General features: G+C 38.8%; 1 protein-coding gene across 1 annotated transcript in view; it reads right to left on the reverse strand.

The window, feature by feature from the left end:
* The window catches only part of LOC100605972 (contactin-associated protein-like 3), a 268,405-nt gene that overhangs the window by 126,811 nt on the left and 125,001 nt on the right, over nucleotides 1–16,593 (reverse strand).

The raw sequence follows: 16,593 nt of genomic DNA on the forward strand, positions 1-16,593 counted from the left end.
AGGACAGCTATCACAGAGTGTGGGCAGGATTACATCTGGCTTTATTTCAATGGCAGCATTGATTCCACGTTATCAGGCTGAATCCACTTCACAGTGAACACAGCTCCATGCACCTGTGGCCTGCTTGCTGGCGGTGTCAAGAGCAGCACACTGCCACTGTCTGTTCCAGGGCAAAGGGGCTTTCACTCCTCAGTCCATCTTGCTATCTGAACATTGGGAGGGATCAGGGTGCAAGCAAACAAAGTTGTTTTAGATATTTTTTCATTGTTTTCAGATTTTTAAGAATATGGCATGTGTGAGAACAAGGAAAGGGTTAATGCTCTTTTGCACTAGAAGTGCTATCACCTAACATGACTGGGGGACATAGTTAATATCTATGTATGGCACAGGCCAGCAGTTAGTTCAACCGAGAATGAAGAATGTTTCCTGCCTAATTATTTTGGTTTACTAAAGAATGTACCAGGCTTAGGGCCAGCGCGTTGGCTCACACCTGTAATCCCAGCACTTTGGGAGGCCAAGTCGGACAGATCACAAGGTCAGGAGATCGAGATCATCCTGGCTAACACGGTGAAACCCCGTCTCTACTGAAAATACAAAAAAATTAGCTGGGCATGGTGGTGGGCCCCTGTAGTCCCAGCTACTCAGGAGGCTGAGGCAGGAGAATGGTGTGAACCCGGGAGGTGGAGCTTGCAGCGAGCCAAGATCATGCCACTGCACTCCAGCCTGGGTGATGGAGCTAGACTCCGTCACACACACACACACACACACACACACACACACACACACACACACACAAAGAATGTACCAGGCTTAACAACAAAACAAAGAGAATAAAGATCAGCCTGCCTTGTATCGGACCACCAATGGGTCTCCCTGGGTATAAACACATGGAAATAAAAATACAGGAAATGCCTTAGTGAATGTGGTCAATTTTAAATACTAGTGTTGATGTCAGACTTGGTAACAGTTCATCTATTGCTAATTCATGCCAATTCCAAGATAATCATTTCATTTTTTTTTTTTTTTTCTGAGACAGGGTCTCACTTTGTCTTCCAGGCTGGAATGTAGTGGTGCGATCTAGACTCACTGCAACCTCTGCCTTCCAGATTCAAGCAGTTCTCATGCCTCAGCCTCCCCAGTAGCTGGCATTACAGAAGCATGCCACCACGCCTGGCTAATTTTTGTATTTTTAGTAGAGACGGGGTTTCGCCATGTTGGCCAGGCTGGTTTCGAACTCCCAGCCTCAAGTAATTTGCCCACCTGGGCCTCCCAAAATGCTAGGATTACAGTCATTAAGCCACCATGCCCAGCCAGAGATAATCATTTCACTCTTGTTCCAACTAAAGGGTCATGTACATCGACATTATTTTTTGAGTTAACAATCGCTATACCAACTTCAGGTAAATATTTGCACAACCTCTGCACTCACAACCTTCTGTCTGGACAGCCCAGGCTGACCTATATAAAAGAAGCCATATCCCAGCTCTACCACCTCAAACCCTGCTACTTGCTGCTGCAAGCTGCAGTTTCTTCATCTGTAAAACCGATCTTGAAGGGCCAGAGTACTAATTGAGATAACACCTGGAAATCAGTCAGCCCACCACCTGTGTGGAGGTGGCTGCTGTGATTGTGACCCAGGTTGGTCATTGTTGGCATGGTTGGTAGAGATGGTTCATCCATCCTTTTATTTTGGTTCTAATTTGGGTTTAATATCTAAGACATACAGCCAAGCTAATACAGGAACATCAGATCCTATAAGCATTTTGACTCCAATGTTAAAATTCAGTTGCAGAATTAAAATCATATTTTTCTGTAGCTGAATAAACTTTGTAAACCTCAGTAAAAACAATACAATAAAAACCTTTCAAAGGAACCCTACCAAAACAGAATTTTTTTCACCTTTATCTGCCAAATGTTATTTCTTTCTCAATTTGTTTCAAAGTATAAACTCTGGAAAATATACTTCTGAGTGATGTGATAATAGGATCATGTAGCAAAATAAAATTTAATGTCAATTTTTGCTTAATTAGATTAACATTTAAGAAACTTTAAATAGACATTATCTAATAGTTTGTGAATAAGGCAGATGAGAAACATACTCTTTGCAACTTCAGAGATATCAATAAAAAATCAAACATTTATTACATATGACTAAAATATATTTAAAAGTTTATATATATAATCACATTAAATCATTTGAAATTTGAGAAATCACATTATTAATGTCTTATATAGAATTATAACAACCTTCATGGGATACCAACCAAATGAACCATTGTTCTTTAAAGATATAGAAATTAAAGAGAATACATTTTCGGCAGGAAAGATTTATACTAGCATTTCACTGTCGTAACACTCAGGGCTTATTATTGAAATAACATTATCTATAACAGTAAAATAATGTGTGTCTTAAAAATATGCAGTGTAGTCTCTTATTCATTATATTCAAAGTTTGCTTTGAGAGTTTGCAGAGCAGACATGAATTCATATGTGAGCACATGACCACTACGGACAGAAAGAATGGCAAACACAAAGACCTATTCCTGCTTTGTTTTATTAAGGTGGAAAAACGAAACTTCCAGAAGGATAAGGCAGCTTTTATAGAAATATGCAGCCTTCAACAATTCTGCAGAGGCTTACTTCTTCATTTTAGACATAAATAGCAAAAGTTACAGCTCTGTGGAGAGTGAGGGTGTAGAGAATAGTTTTCGGAAGCCATAGTCCTTCAAATTCTTTTCCGTCTTAGCAGGCATGTGACCTTGGGAGAAATCATCATCCTTCTTTGTAAAGTAGAAAAATTATATCTATCTGGCAATCGTGGTAAGAATTAAACTAGTTAATATATATAATGTATTTGTAAGATTATAAATCATTTATTTTTTACAGCATTCCCCTGCAATTTGTGTGTGTGTGGTGTGTTCAGGTATAAAAGCTCCATCTTATTGAAAGACAGTCACTTAAGTTTGATGTGGATTCTCTGTCTTTGAGGGCATTCTAGCTAAGTATTATATTAAGTAATCAAAAACGAGTATTTTCAGATAAAAAGATCAGTTTCCATAACATGTTCCTTAGGTATACATGAAAGTGAGTGAAATCTGTGGCTTGGAGTCCACTCACATGCTGGAAATATGTTTCATAAATAATTTAGGAATTAATGACATTACTGAAAAATTTCCAACACTCTACTTTGATTTTTAGCGGTCACATTAGTTAAATCTAACAGTCACAGTCAGTGATGGTGCTCATGTGATATCCTGGTCTGCAAAATGTTAAGTGCATGGATAGTTGTGGTTGAGTATGAAATACCCAGATTGGCAGCCGTAAGCAGAAAAAAAATCTGTCAATGTAAGACTCATCAACAATTATTTTTAAGAAGACTGTTAGAAATTTGTTATTTTTCCAAATTTGTCATTTTGTCATTTCTGTTTTAGTGGATTTTTATCATCAAATCTTTATTTTAAATTACGAGATACTGAAATGAGTTTCTGAATTTTAAAATAAGCATTAAATCTCTACTATGCATAGGGCCACCACTGTCCTATGCAATTTCACACACCAATTCAGTTAGTCCTCACAAAGATGTTAGAAAAGCTTGTCTAAAAGAAATAGATTCTTCAGCAGCTTCAGTTTATTATTAGTTTCCCAAACACTCAAATGTACTATGAGAGATTTTTATTTTAATATGCTGTTATTATTTTAAGCTGTCTGTGTGTGGGGTAAGAAAGTGCCCGTGAGTCCTTGAGTTCTGTTTCCTTAATTGCCAGACTATGCTGATATTGGATACAAATTTTAGTGCTTGTAACCTCAGCTTCTTTATGAGTAACATGGGAATAATACTAACTGCTCTGCCCAATTATAGCTTGTTGGAAGATGTTTCTGTAGGTGACTTGAAAATTCTAAGGAACTATACAAATGAAAGATATTGTTAAGCTGCTCCCTGTAATGCCTGTTAACGAGATTATTTGATTAAGACACTTTGTTAATTATATGTGTTATATGAAGAAATTGTATTAATTCTAAGTATAGAGCATTAATAATATAATTACCATGACATATGCCTTGATATTTTATGAGGCAATTAAAATGTTTCTATAGATTATTAAAAATAAGCATATTATCTTTATCAACTTAGTATGACTAGTACAATTATAGTTATGCAGAGTTAATCAGTAAAAAGTAAAATGAAAGATATAAAACAATATTATATGTAAGTGTAAATATGCATGAACAAAAGAATTATAATTTTTAAAAGAATACATACAAATAAAATGTATTGGACTGGGGAAATATGAATCATGTATTAAAAAATATGGTTAATGAATGAATGAACACCAAGGCAAGAGCAGGGCCTTATGCAGACCAGACCCATCATTCCTTAATGATTCCTCACTGAGGAAGGTGACTCATCGAAACCTTGGCATCTGATGTCTAAATACAATAAATAAACAAAAAAGGGCTCCAGCATGTGAACCCAGTGCCTGCTGAAGAGCTGTTAACCCTCCGCTGCGGCCCCCTCAACCTCCTCTGTTCTCAGGATGCCCGTGGGTGAAGAAGGGACTCCTGGCAAGTGGGACCTGGGGCTGCCACAGAGCCCTCCCACGGACACAGACAGGACTGTGAGGCCACAGCTCCAGCAGGATGCTGGCTCCTGCGACCGTCAAAGACTTCAGCTCAGTTTTGGAGTTTCCTGTAAGTGGTACATCATATGATGAACACAGGCTGCAAAGCTGGAGAGACCTGGGTCTGAGGCCAAGTCCCAACATGTACTGGTTCTGTGACTGTGGGCAAGATACTCAACCACGCAGAGCCTTCTCCTCTGAACACTGGGGAGAATGATGATCCAGACTCACAAGACTCTCACGTATCTCTAAAGCTCTTAGCATAGGACTAGTATATGGTAAATAATCAATTAGTAGGAAACACTGCTGATTATTATCTGTTAATACTAAGTAATATTTCCTCTTACTCGTTCTCACAATGCTACTCTTTGAAAGCAAGGATGAATCTATGGACCTTTTCCTTTGATTCTCAGCCAGAATCAACTTAATCTCTTAGCTCTGCATCCCCTCACTAGCAGATGACATTAGGCAAGGATGATACTGCTTTTGTCCCTGTTATTTTCAGAAGATTACAGATAATGGTGTAACATGCAAAACTGCTTATTTAAATTAGTATCGATAACTGCCTATGTGAACAGTTGTACTTAATTATTTTAAAGTGCTCATGAATGCATTATTAATATTTTGCTAATCATTAGAATACAATGTTTGTCAACACAAAATGAGAAAAGTGTGACTTTGCCTTATTCTAGCATTAATAAATGAACTCAAGTAGGAATTAAGAAATGTGGGTGATGGTTCCAGCTTTTTCATTAATTAGCTGTGAGAGCCATGGTATGTCACCTGAGGCTTCCGTTTAGCTAGAAAGCATGCTACAAAGTACTATGGGGCCAGGCATGGTGGCTCACGCCTGTAATCCCAGCACTTTGGGAGGCTGAGGCAGGTGGATCACCTGAGGTCAAGAGTTTGAGACCAGCCTGACCAATATGGTGAAACCCCATCTCTACTTCAAAAAAAAAAATACAAAAATTAGCCTAGCATGGTGGCGTGCTCCCGTAGTCCCAGCTACTCAGGAGGCTGAGGCAGGAGAATCACTTGAACCTGGGAGGTGGAGGTTGCAGTGAGCCAAGATTGCACCACTGCACTCCAGCCTGGGTGACAGAGTGAGACTCTATCTCAAAAAAAAAAAAAAAAAAAGTACTATGGAATCTAAAAGCACTAAAAAAGCATGGCCTGAAATAGTTTATATTCGGGTCAAGACAAAAATAAATGTTAGAAAATAAATGAATAATCAATGACAGCAAGAGTACCTTATTGAAAAAAATGTATGTGTATATGCACTTAGGCATATCTTTAATTAATTAAATATACATAATCATTGAAAAATGAAACACTGCAAATACATTTGTATATTGTTTCATACTTGAGCATCCTATCATTTTTTAAATAAAAATGAATTAACTTACCATATTTGAATAAGTCAAAAAGAGAAAAACAAAGTGTAGTGCATGTTTTAAAAAGACAAATGTTTCCTTGTGTTTGCTCACTACTGATAACTTTGAGGAAATGATCATTCAGAAACATAAAGCAATCCAAAATACAAATCAAGATTAACTTAAATGTAATTTTTAAAATAATTCAGATAATGAGGAGAGCAGAACTAGCCACTTAGCTCTGTATATAGTGCATACAACTAAATATATCACAACTCAACAGGCGTTCTTTCTGAGATATTGCTATTGACTTCGAATGATCACATTAGTTAAATGTTAAAATATCTTTTTAAAAAGCAGGCAATTCATCTAACTTGTCATTTGACTTGGATCTGGGACAAATTTCCTGTGTGAGCTCGATCAGCATGTCTTCTTGCTCTCAGATTTCCTTATGATAATTATAAAGCTTTGGGCTTTATAAAAGTTCAGGGTATTATGCTGGCACCATCTCTGGTTTCTCAGAGACTTTCAACAACCAGCCTCATTCTGGGACATGATAGGCATTGTTGCAAAATCAGGAATTCTTCAAGGAGAATAAATGTCTGCTGTGTTGAATTTTATGCTAGGTTCCCCAAGATCTGTACCTTTAACCCTCCCAGTATTTACCAGTGTTTAACACACAGTTGGTCCCAGAAAAATACTGGTGCATTGACTTGTTTGTTAGAGATAGTCTTCCTAATGCTATATTCTATCCAGTCTCTCTAAACCCAGCTCCTTGTTCTGCTGTGAGGAGCAGCACCTGTCTTCCTTTGCCTGGGTGACTCAGAGATGCCCACTCCATCTTCATCTCTGGACGCACCACAAGTAATTGCTTAGCACTTCCCACCAACCGCAGAGCAATTTACTTAATTGGAATGTTTTCACACTTTTTCATCCCTGATAATCAACCTGCAGAGATGAAAAAATTAGCTAGGGAATCACTATTATTAAATCAGTGATCTAAGTGCTTTTGTAATTCTAACTGAAAATTGTAATCATTTGTTTGTTTGACATATTTACTATCTGACCATCGATAGATTCACTTATTTTGTCCATTTTAACTATGACCAAATATATATTTTTTCACGTAAGAATCTGTGAGCATTAAACTGGATGATCCATATGACCTTATCCCTGAATATTAGATATTGGATATACACATACAAATGGTTATGACTGTTATGATTAGTGTGCTATCATGGAAAATAGTTCATAGTCTTGATAGTCTGAGAATTGCTATGATAATAGTTTCAAAAACATTTAGGATACTTGTTCCCTATTTTTAATTTTAGTTTTTAGCAACAAAAATCATTTGAAAAGCAAACAAAATTATTTCACCATATTTTTACACTTGTAATCATGTATAATATGTTCTAAGAAAAAGCCATCTCTACCTATAAAATACTGCATAAGATGCAATTGTATATCCCTGTGTGTCTCTCACACAAGATCCATCAATGAACAATATTGCCAGCATTGGGAATAAGAATACTGAATGAATCAGGCCTAGGTTGAGTATTTTCTGTGACTATGAGGCAGTCACATCCTCCTATTTGGTTAGGATCTACAAACAGAGTAACTAGACTCAAAAGGTGCCACCTGCCTAGAATAATATTAGTATGAGATAATAAGACTTGCTTGTAGCTTATCCAGCAGTGTGCTAGAAATTTTCTGTCTATGAATTTGTAAAACAGCAGCAACAACATGAGGTACATGGAAGTTCAATGTCCTAGGGTCAAAGCTCAGCTCTGAAACCGCCTTTGCACAAATTCTAACAAGTGAAATTGAAACTGCCTTTGCACAAATTCTAACAGTGACAAAATTATGGCAATGGGGAGACCTGATCTAGTTAACCCCCTTCTTGCCCTTGACCTTCAAGTTGCCCTTAATCATTCCTGGGCTTAAGCAAGCCAACCTTGGGAGATATCTAGTTTATAATTTAAATGATAATAGCCCTTCCCCAAAACTAAAGCTAATGAGAGACCACCAGGCTAGGAGAATAGAGGAGCCTAAATTCTGCTAAAATACAGACATAAATGATTGCTAGCCATTTGTCCAGAGGTCACGAGATATGCAACTTCCTCATGAATTCCAGCAGATAACATCAGTATGGTAGAATCTAAGATTAGCCTTTTGAGATATCCAGGTTTTTTGCATGTTTGACTACCGATGGCTCCACCTGGACCCGCCAACAGCTCCCTTAGCTCCACCCAGAAGTAACTCAGCATGCAGAAGAATCATTTCCCACACCCCTGTGATTACACCCCCAACCAACGAGCAGCAAGCACCCATTGCCTAGCCACTCCCAGCCCTTCCCCTAAACTACCTTTTCTCTTTTTTATTTATTTATTTTTTTTATTATTATACTTTAGGTTTTAGGGTACATGTGCACAATGTGCAGGTTTGTGTAATGGGTGCAGCAAAACAACATGGCACATGGATACATATGTAACTACCTTTGAAAAATCCCTAACCTATGAGCCTTCGATGAGACTGACTTGAACAAGAACTTCATCTCTAATGTGGTGTGGCCGACCTTGAGTTAAGTTAAACTCTTTCTTTACAGCAAATACCATGTTTTTTGTTTTGTTTTTTTTGCAGTGAGCAGGAAGAACCCATCAGGCAGTTACACAACCAGAAGAGCTACTGTGGCTTGTAGAAAGCCTGGCATACCCAGAACAACAGAATCCAACAAGACAGGAAAGTAACCAATAGGTCTATAGTCAGGGCCTAGGTTCTGAGTAAGCACATCACTAGCAACTCCTTTATTCTCCAGATGGAAAAAGTAGAATAGTTTACCAGAGTTATGAATACACGTGGGGAGACAATAGGTCCTTAAAGGGTTTGAAAGGCTTTTCAGCTTCTTCTGACTGCGATACTAGTTAGGCAGACATGAGCAGAACAGGAGAGGACCCCCCAACCCCAGGAATGTCAGGCAACCATCGGGTGATGGTCAGGCAGTTGTTACACTGTCTCTCTAAAATAATAATTGGTTGTAGCCAGTGCCAGGGAAAGGCAGTTTCGCAATAGATAGAAACACCTGAAACGTGATCAGAAGCTTCCCGATATGATCTCAGGAGCTGTGTGCGCAGCCTCAAGCATGCACACTAAGAGGCAAAATGGTGGAGTTTAACTAGTACATGGCCTTCTTCTAGGAACATGCATACAACTCCAGTGAACACATTACGCCTAGGACCCCTCCCCAGTGCTGAAAGGCTACTGTGCATGTGGAATGCCAATGTATAAAACCCCAAGTTAAAGGTCAAACCGTGCACTTGAATCTCTCAGGCCGCTGGCTTGCCCCTCTTCCAAATGTACTTTACTTCCTTTGGTTCCTGCTCTAAAACTTTTTAATAAACATTCACTCTTGCTCTGAGTCTCTGCCTCAGTCTCTCCCTCTGCCTTAAGCTCCTCGGTTGAATTCCTTCTTCTGAGGTAGCAAGAACTGAGGTTGCTGCAGACCTGTACAGATCTGCCACGGCTAACATGACCCCAGTAAAGGTGCTAGTGATGTCTGATGTAACCGCTCAGTGAAAGGCTTCGCCTTTTCAGAACAGGCAGGGATCCCCTGACTGCAATTCCCAACCAATCCCCAAAACTGGCAAACTTGATTTTTAATGATGGGTGGCTTAATTTGTAAAATAGGCTGACTCTAGGATGGGACTATTTTTTATTGGCCAGTCACAAATGTCCCAAATACTTGAGTTCAGTTTGACACTATTGCTATTTATCTAGGGATGTTTTATATGCTTAGGAAGCTAAAAATTTGTAGAAAGTTATATTTTCTTCTTATCATATGTAAGGTGTCAGCAGCTATCAATGATTCATCTGCATATTGAATCAGCATGAAACTCTAAGGTGAGGAAAATTACTTTAAGTTCTCTTGAACAGTAAATATCTAGAGAATACAGTAGGTGAATCTCCAAATCCTGAGGAATCCATTGCTCCAAATCCTGAGGAATCCACTGCCACAAATATTGAAAGCTGCCATAGGTAAATGTAAGAATGAACCTTGATTTCTCATGTAAAGGTACAGAAAAAAATCTGAACAAAAGTCTAATGCAGAAAAACACTTAGTTGACATAGGTATTGTAATTAAAATAGTAGCAAGGTCAGGTAGCACAAGCACAGGTACCAGAAGAATCACAAACATACTTATTTCTATAAGATCTTGTACAAATCTATAAACAGGTCCACCTTCCCTGTCAAATTTTCCTTCCTTTTTCACAGGTAATCCATAAGTATTACAAACTGAATGCCTTTTATTATAGCTCATTTTCCTAATTAAAAAATGTATACATTATAATTCTTATAATTGAGCTATTCCATGTTGTAAGCTATACGATTGATACATTTTACTAAAATATTTATTCCTGGGATTCAGAAAAATGGATCTACTTCTTGTCAAATGATCTATTCCAGTGCAAGGTGAGATTGCCACTCCCTGCTGCCCCCACTGGTTTCAGAAGGTATATCTTTACCTTATCATCAGGTGCCTTGCCTCCCAAGGCTCCAAAATCATTTCACCCAGAATATAGAATGGGTGGGGGGCATTCGTTTACACAGCGAGTCCCTTTCCAACAAATAGCTAGGTGCATCAGGAGACTAGATAAAAGCATGTTTCTTTTACAAAAAATCTATTTGCAGAATAATTTCAGAGCAGCAAGAACAGACAGAAGGTTGTCCGGAGATATCCAAAACATTAAAACAAAAAAAAGGTCAGAAGAAATTACAGAATACATGGCTCCAGGGTTCACACACACACAAAAAAAAGAACATGAAAAGATTAAGATGAGGAAAAGAAACAGACATATAAAGCTCTCTGCTTCCCAACTCAAAAGTTTCCTCATTATGTCAATTTTGCACACTAGTTTGCACCGTTTGCCAATTATTTCTCATCCAGTTTCTCAGGAGAAAAATCTCCTAGAGAAGATAATAAAGCTTCAGACTCAGGTTGAATCCTTTGCGTCTTCCTTAATTTCTTCAGCATCCCCTTTCTGAATATCCTGGTTTCTTACAACAGTGATATATCAACTTTCCATTAGAGCATTCCTTTTTATTTGTTGTTGGCTCACAATAAAGTCTGTCCCCTCTGTGAATAATTCTAACTGGGCAGCTAACACTGCAGTCTTAAGTTCTTCCCCACATTTTCCCAAAATGGATTGCTGGCACCAACTGTCCGCCCTTGCCATCCAACTATTTTTTTCTCCTGACAATTGCTGGCAGGGAAATTCCTGGCAAAAAGGCTGCTTAAAAGGTAGAGGACCAAGGATATATTCTGATCTTCCCTTGAATTGAGCCCCCAAAATTTAAAAACTGCTTCAGTGCACTGCTGATGAAAAGCAACAGGGATACACCTGCCTCTTGAGTGCATGATTGTAGCACTGCTAGAGGTCACCATATGCAGAGAGGCTCCGCGGACTGCCATCAGCCATCCCTCACACTGAGTTATGGAAAGAGTTGGACGGCTGGTTTCCTGAGGCCATGGGACTCCCAGATGAGGGGGTATAATTTGGCCTCTATCACACCTGTTCCACTAGTTGAGCAAGTCAGCCAGAGGCAACACATCACACAGCAGCCAGTTTATATCCTCATGTGTGTAGCTATATGTTGAAAAAATGTTGCAGAGCACTTCTGCAAATTTGTGTGAATCTTCCCAGAGCAACAGAGAAAAATCTCTTAAGAGAAGTATATGAACTTGGGGGAAGGCAATATGGATTCTGGCATTTGTGTCACTGCAGTTGCAAAGGGATAGGGCTGATTTTCATCATGAAATGAAAAATAAGTTGGTTTGTATGGCACTGTAGTTTCAGTCCCTGTTATGCCATAGTAATTTGACTCCCTCCATTTCTTCTAAGTTGTTAAGGCAATCAACCATTCAGCAACCCAAAATCTTTATTCTAGGATACAATCTCTTACCCAAATTCTCACTGACTCTTTGATCTTTCTTCTGAGTAATTTATAGATGTTTAGTTGTGTTTTGCATATTCAGTTTAGAGGGAATCACAGAGATGGGATCAGAACTAGGACATCCAATATCAGGATATTCTAATAAAGCTAACAATTTGCTCCTTCTAAAGGGAATTCATCCAGGGTTTCCAATTCATCCAAGAGACCATTACCTCCCTCCTCTGAGATCCCAGACTGAGCAAAGAAGGGTGAAGAGAAGCTGAGGAAACAATAGGAATGACAGCAGAGAAGAAATAAGAAGCTGGGGGAAGAAAAAGAGCTTTCAGATTCTTACTCTATTCTTATAATTTCTTAATTCATTCTTTTTGGTTGTTCTTTTGTTTATTCCTGACTACTTCATCTCAGGGATATAAATTATCCATTTGTTTGGGATTTTTTTTTTCCTTAAAATCTCCGTGCATACATTAATTGGTCTACCTCAAAAGAGCCTTTCTCGGCCGGGCGCGGTGGCTCATGCCTGTAATCCCAGCACTTTGGGAGGCAGAGGTGGGCAGATCACCATCGAGACCATCCTGGCTAACATGGTGAAACCCTGTCTCTACTAAAAATACATAAAAATTAGCAGGGCATGGTGGCAGGCACCTGTAGTCCCAGCTCCTCAGGAGGCCGAGGCAGGAGAATGGCATGAAGCCAGGAGGCGGAGCTTGCAGTGAGCCCAGATTGCTCCACTGCACTCCAGCCTGGGTGACAGAGTGAGCCTCCGTCTCAGAAAAAAAAAAAAAAAAAAAGCTTTCTCTGGCCATTGCAAAGCAGAATTTTCAGAAGTTTATCCATTCTAAACATAACAGAGTGAAATAACCCTTCTAAGAGAAAGACTTGCCAGCAACATTCTGGACTTCCCATAGTTTTCGCTGTTAAAACCTATGCTGAATCATATGGGACCTGTGAGCCTGTATTACACATTTTGCTCAATAATAACTTCAAATTTGTAGTAAGGGTTTGAAATTTTCCCCAGGAACCCAATCCTGCTGAGCCAACGTAGATAATGGGAGACTTTTAAACAAACAGTCGGGGTCTCTTACCTAATCCAAGAGGCCACATTTTATGTTGTGTGTTTTATCAAAATAAAATGACTTTTTAAGAAGGTGGACACAAATCTTCCCACAAATTGACCCAGTAGAAGCACTCACTCATGAAATCCCATCCCCATCACCAAATTGTTGGGGGGAAAATCAATACCCAAAGAAACATGCCAATTCACAAATACATTATTAGCTGATTTTATTATTGGGCAAAACAAATAACCTGAATGTATGTGGACAGGCAGCAACTGGCTACAAAGCTGTAATGAACATTCAGCTCCATTTATATGAAATTAATGTCGCAGTTGTTACACATGATCCTATCTTTAGAAAACAGTCAGCAGATGTTCAATTTGCACCAGTAATTACAGTGAGCTTACTCTGATGTTCTGTTTTACATACTTCTGTATCAGGCTTGCTCTGGTGTTAAGTTCCTCAGAATTCTTTATCAGGATCTATGGTTGTCCCAGTAGGGCATTAATACCTACGATTAGTCACGTCTTTCAATATTCCTCAGCAAGGCTACATTGAACGGAAGTTCAGTTTCCCCACTGCATGAATCCTCCGGGTTCAGCTGGGTGTGCTTTTCATGTGAGCGCTCACCTTCCCACAGTGATTATGCAAAAACCAAGCCTCTTAACATCATACCTCTGTAAGTGATGTGATTATTTAAAATGAAGTGACTGCTAATTAAAATCATATTCATACACAGCTTCTATTTGCTGAAAATTTAAGGTTTGGTGGGGGTTTATGACTTTAAATGTCCCTCATTTGTTCTGAATGTAATAATTTGCTTAATTTTATGTCTTTCTTGGAATTTATTTAATCAATTAGTACCATGTGTCTGAGTATGTAAAGAGTATGCTAACGACATTTTAGAGGAAATCAAATAGACTAAGAAATTAAAGGGATGCTTCAATACTGTGAATATTGATGACAAAGAAGAAAGATAAGTAATCTGAGAGAAAAAAAGGGAAAATGCCTTGGACTAAAAAATAGAAACACCCGAGGCAAATAAGCCATATTTAACGAGGTTAGGTAATATGCAAGTTCTACAGAACTTATTTTAAATACTGTTCTTATATTCAGTCATTTCACCTGGCACAAATATGCCTTTTGTACTAAAGGAAGACGGTTTCCTTCACATTTACACTTATGCATTATAATCAATGTGTCACCTTTTTTTCAATAAATATGGTTGGCCCTCTGTATCGGAAGTCTCTACAAGGCTGACTGTGGGACTTAAGTATGAGCAGATTCTGGTACCCGAAGGGGTCCTGGAACCAATCCCTTGCAGGGAGATGACTGTAAATGTTTTTGAGATTGAGAATATTAATTGTGCTTACAACATGTGCTTAAAATGTGAACAAGGAGATGTGTTAACATCTTCACTGACCATTAAATTTTGGTCGAATAGCATATGCCATGTCTCATCTAACTAATTTGAAATAAGTTCAGATCACAAGAAAAAAGGAAAATCGGTTAAAAGAACAAGACCTGTCTTGAGCAAATACTCCATTTCCCCAGTAATATTACTGTAGTTACAATCTATCTCAAATCACTTTAAATTGGCCCAAATGCCAGTTGTTGAAAATTTAATCATTTCCCAATCAGGAATGATGCATTTATCAACCAAATCTCAAATCAGTTATAATTCTCCCCAAACCTAGTTTTGAGAACTTCAGTTTGGGTTTTTCCTAAGAGGATGACTGTCCATTTCAATGTTGAGAAACAATCCAGAAAGAGTGAATGATAACCATCCCCATTCAAATTCTTCTCATCAAATTAGAATTTTTAAATATATCTTAGACTATGTTAATAAGGGAAATATGTTGATTATCACAGAAGTTTGGCATTGTTATAGAAAATAATGCTTAGCATTTATAAGAAATATCAATTTTGCATTCAGAAAAAAAAGTAATTTAAATAGAATCCAGCCATATACATCTGAAATTTGTTGAAATCAAATGGCTAACCTCCACCAAATTGTGTTTTCAAGCTGTTTTAGAAGTTTTAGTAAGTAAATTAAATTTTTTTGGCATTTAAATGAGTCGGCAATATTGCTAAACCAAAATGACGAGAGCTATGTAATTAACAATAAATTCAAGATGAATGCTTACTATGCATGAAAAGTTAAATGTTGAGCTGGAGAGAAAAGAAAAATAAACATATATCTGAAAAGCAAACTGAAGTAAGCATGAGGCATTCTGTCCTTGCTCCTGCCCTGTCAGGTGTAGGGCACATCCTCAGGAATCCAGAAAGCTGAGACCTCAGGGTGACTAATTTTCCGCAGGAGGTCAATTCCCTAAAAGATGCTCAGCTGACTCCCAAAAGGATAGAAATAAAATGTACCCGACTAAGTAATTAAACAAGAAAGTTCCCATTTTTGATATGTCAGTTTGTGTTTTATTATATGGAGATAAATGTGTTGCTTTTTCATTTGTTTCCATCAGTGCACAATTATAAGTCCACATTTTGAGGACCTTCTGTTTATGTCCTTTTATTGTTTATTTTTAGCAGAGAATAACAAAGAAAAAACAAAATATGGTTCAGTCTTACTAGTCAGATAACCCTTGTTGACATACAAAATAAATGTATTAATCAACCAACAAAGTATGATCACATATACACTCTTTTTTTTTTTTTTTTGAGATGGAGTCTTGCTCTGTTGCCCAGGCTGGAGTGCAGTGGTGCAATCTCGGCTCAGCACAACCTCCACCTCCCGGGTTCAAAAGATTCTCCTGCCTCAGCCTCCCGAGTAGCTAGGACTACAGGCACATGCCACTATGCCCAGCTAATTATTGTATTTTTAGTAGAGACAGGGTTTCACCATGTTGGCCAGGCTGGTTTTGAACTCCTGACCTCGTGATCCGCCCACCTTGGCCTCCCAAAGTGCTGGGATTACAGGTGTCAGCCACCGCGCCAGGCACATAAACATTCTTGGTTAGAAAATTGAAATAAGGCTGGGTGCGGTGGCTCACGCCTGTAATCCCAGCATTTTGGGAGGCTGAGGCGGGTGGATCATGAGGTCAGGAGATCAAGACCATCCGGGCTAACACAGTGAAACCCAGTCCCTACTAAAAAAAAAATACAAAAAATCAGCCGGGCGTGGTGGTGGGCCCCTGTAGTCCCAGCTACTGGGGAGGCTGAGGCAGGAGAATGGCATGAACCCAGGAGGCGGGGCTTGCAGTGAGCCAAGATCGCGCCACTGCACTCCAGCCTGGGCGACAGAGCGAGACTCCTTCTCAAAAAAAAAAAAAGAAAGAAAAAGAAAAAAGACGACTGAAATAAAAGTTAAGCTAAAAAATGATAGCCACTCTTTCACTGAACCCCAAAAGTAACCACTCTTGAAGAAAGGATGATCACTGTGATCTTTTCTTAGTCCGTATTTTCTTTTAGAATAGCCTGCTCATCTTCAGCCACGCTGTGTTGCTCTCTCACCCATTTCCCTAAGGGTGTTGTGTGGTCGCTGTCTCCCATGACACTCAGGCACGCCAGTGATGCCTAGGACAGGGGCAGCTTTGTACAGACTTTCCCCCTTGGCTCTGGGTCTGTGTGTGCCCCTGGTAC

The sequence above is a fragment of the Nomascus leucogenys genome, chromosome 22a (assembly GCF_006542625.1).
Source record: "Nomascus leucogenys isolate Asia chromosome 22a, Asia_NLE_v1, whole genome shotgun sequence".
NCBI classification, from domain to species: Eukaryota; Metazoa; Chordata; class Mammalia; order Primates; family Hylobatidae; genus Nomascus; species Nomascus leucogenys.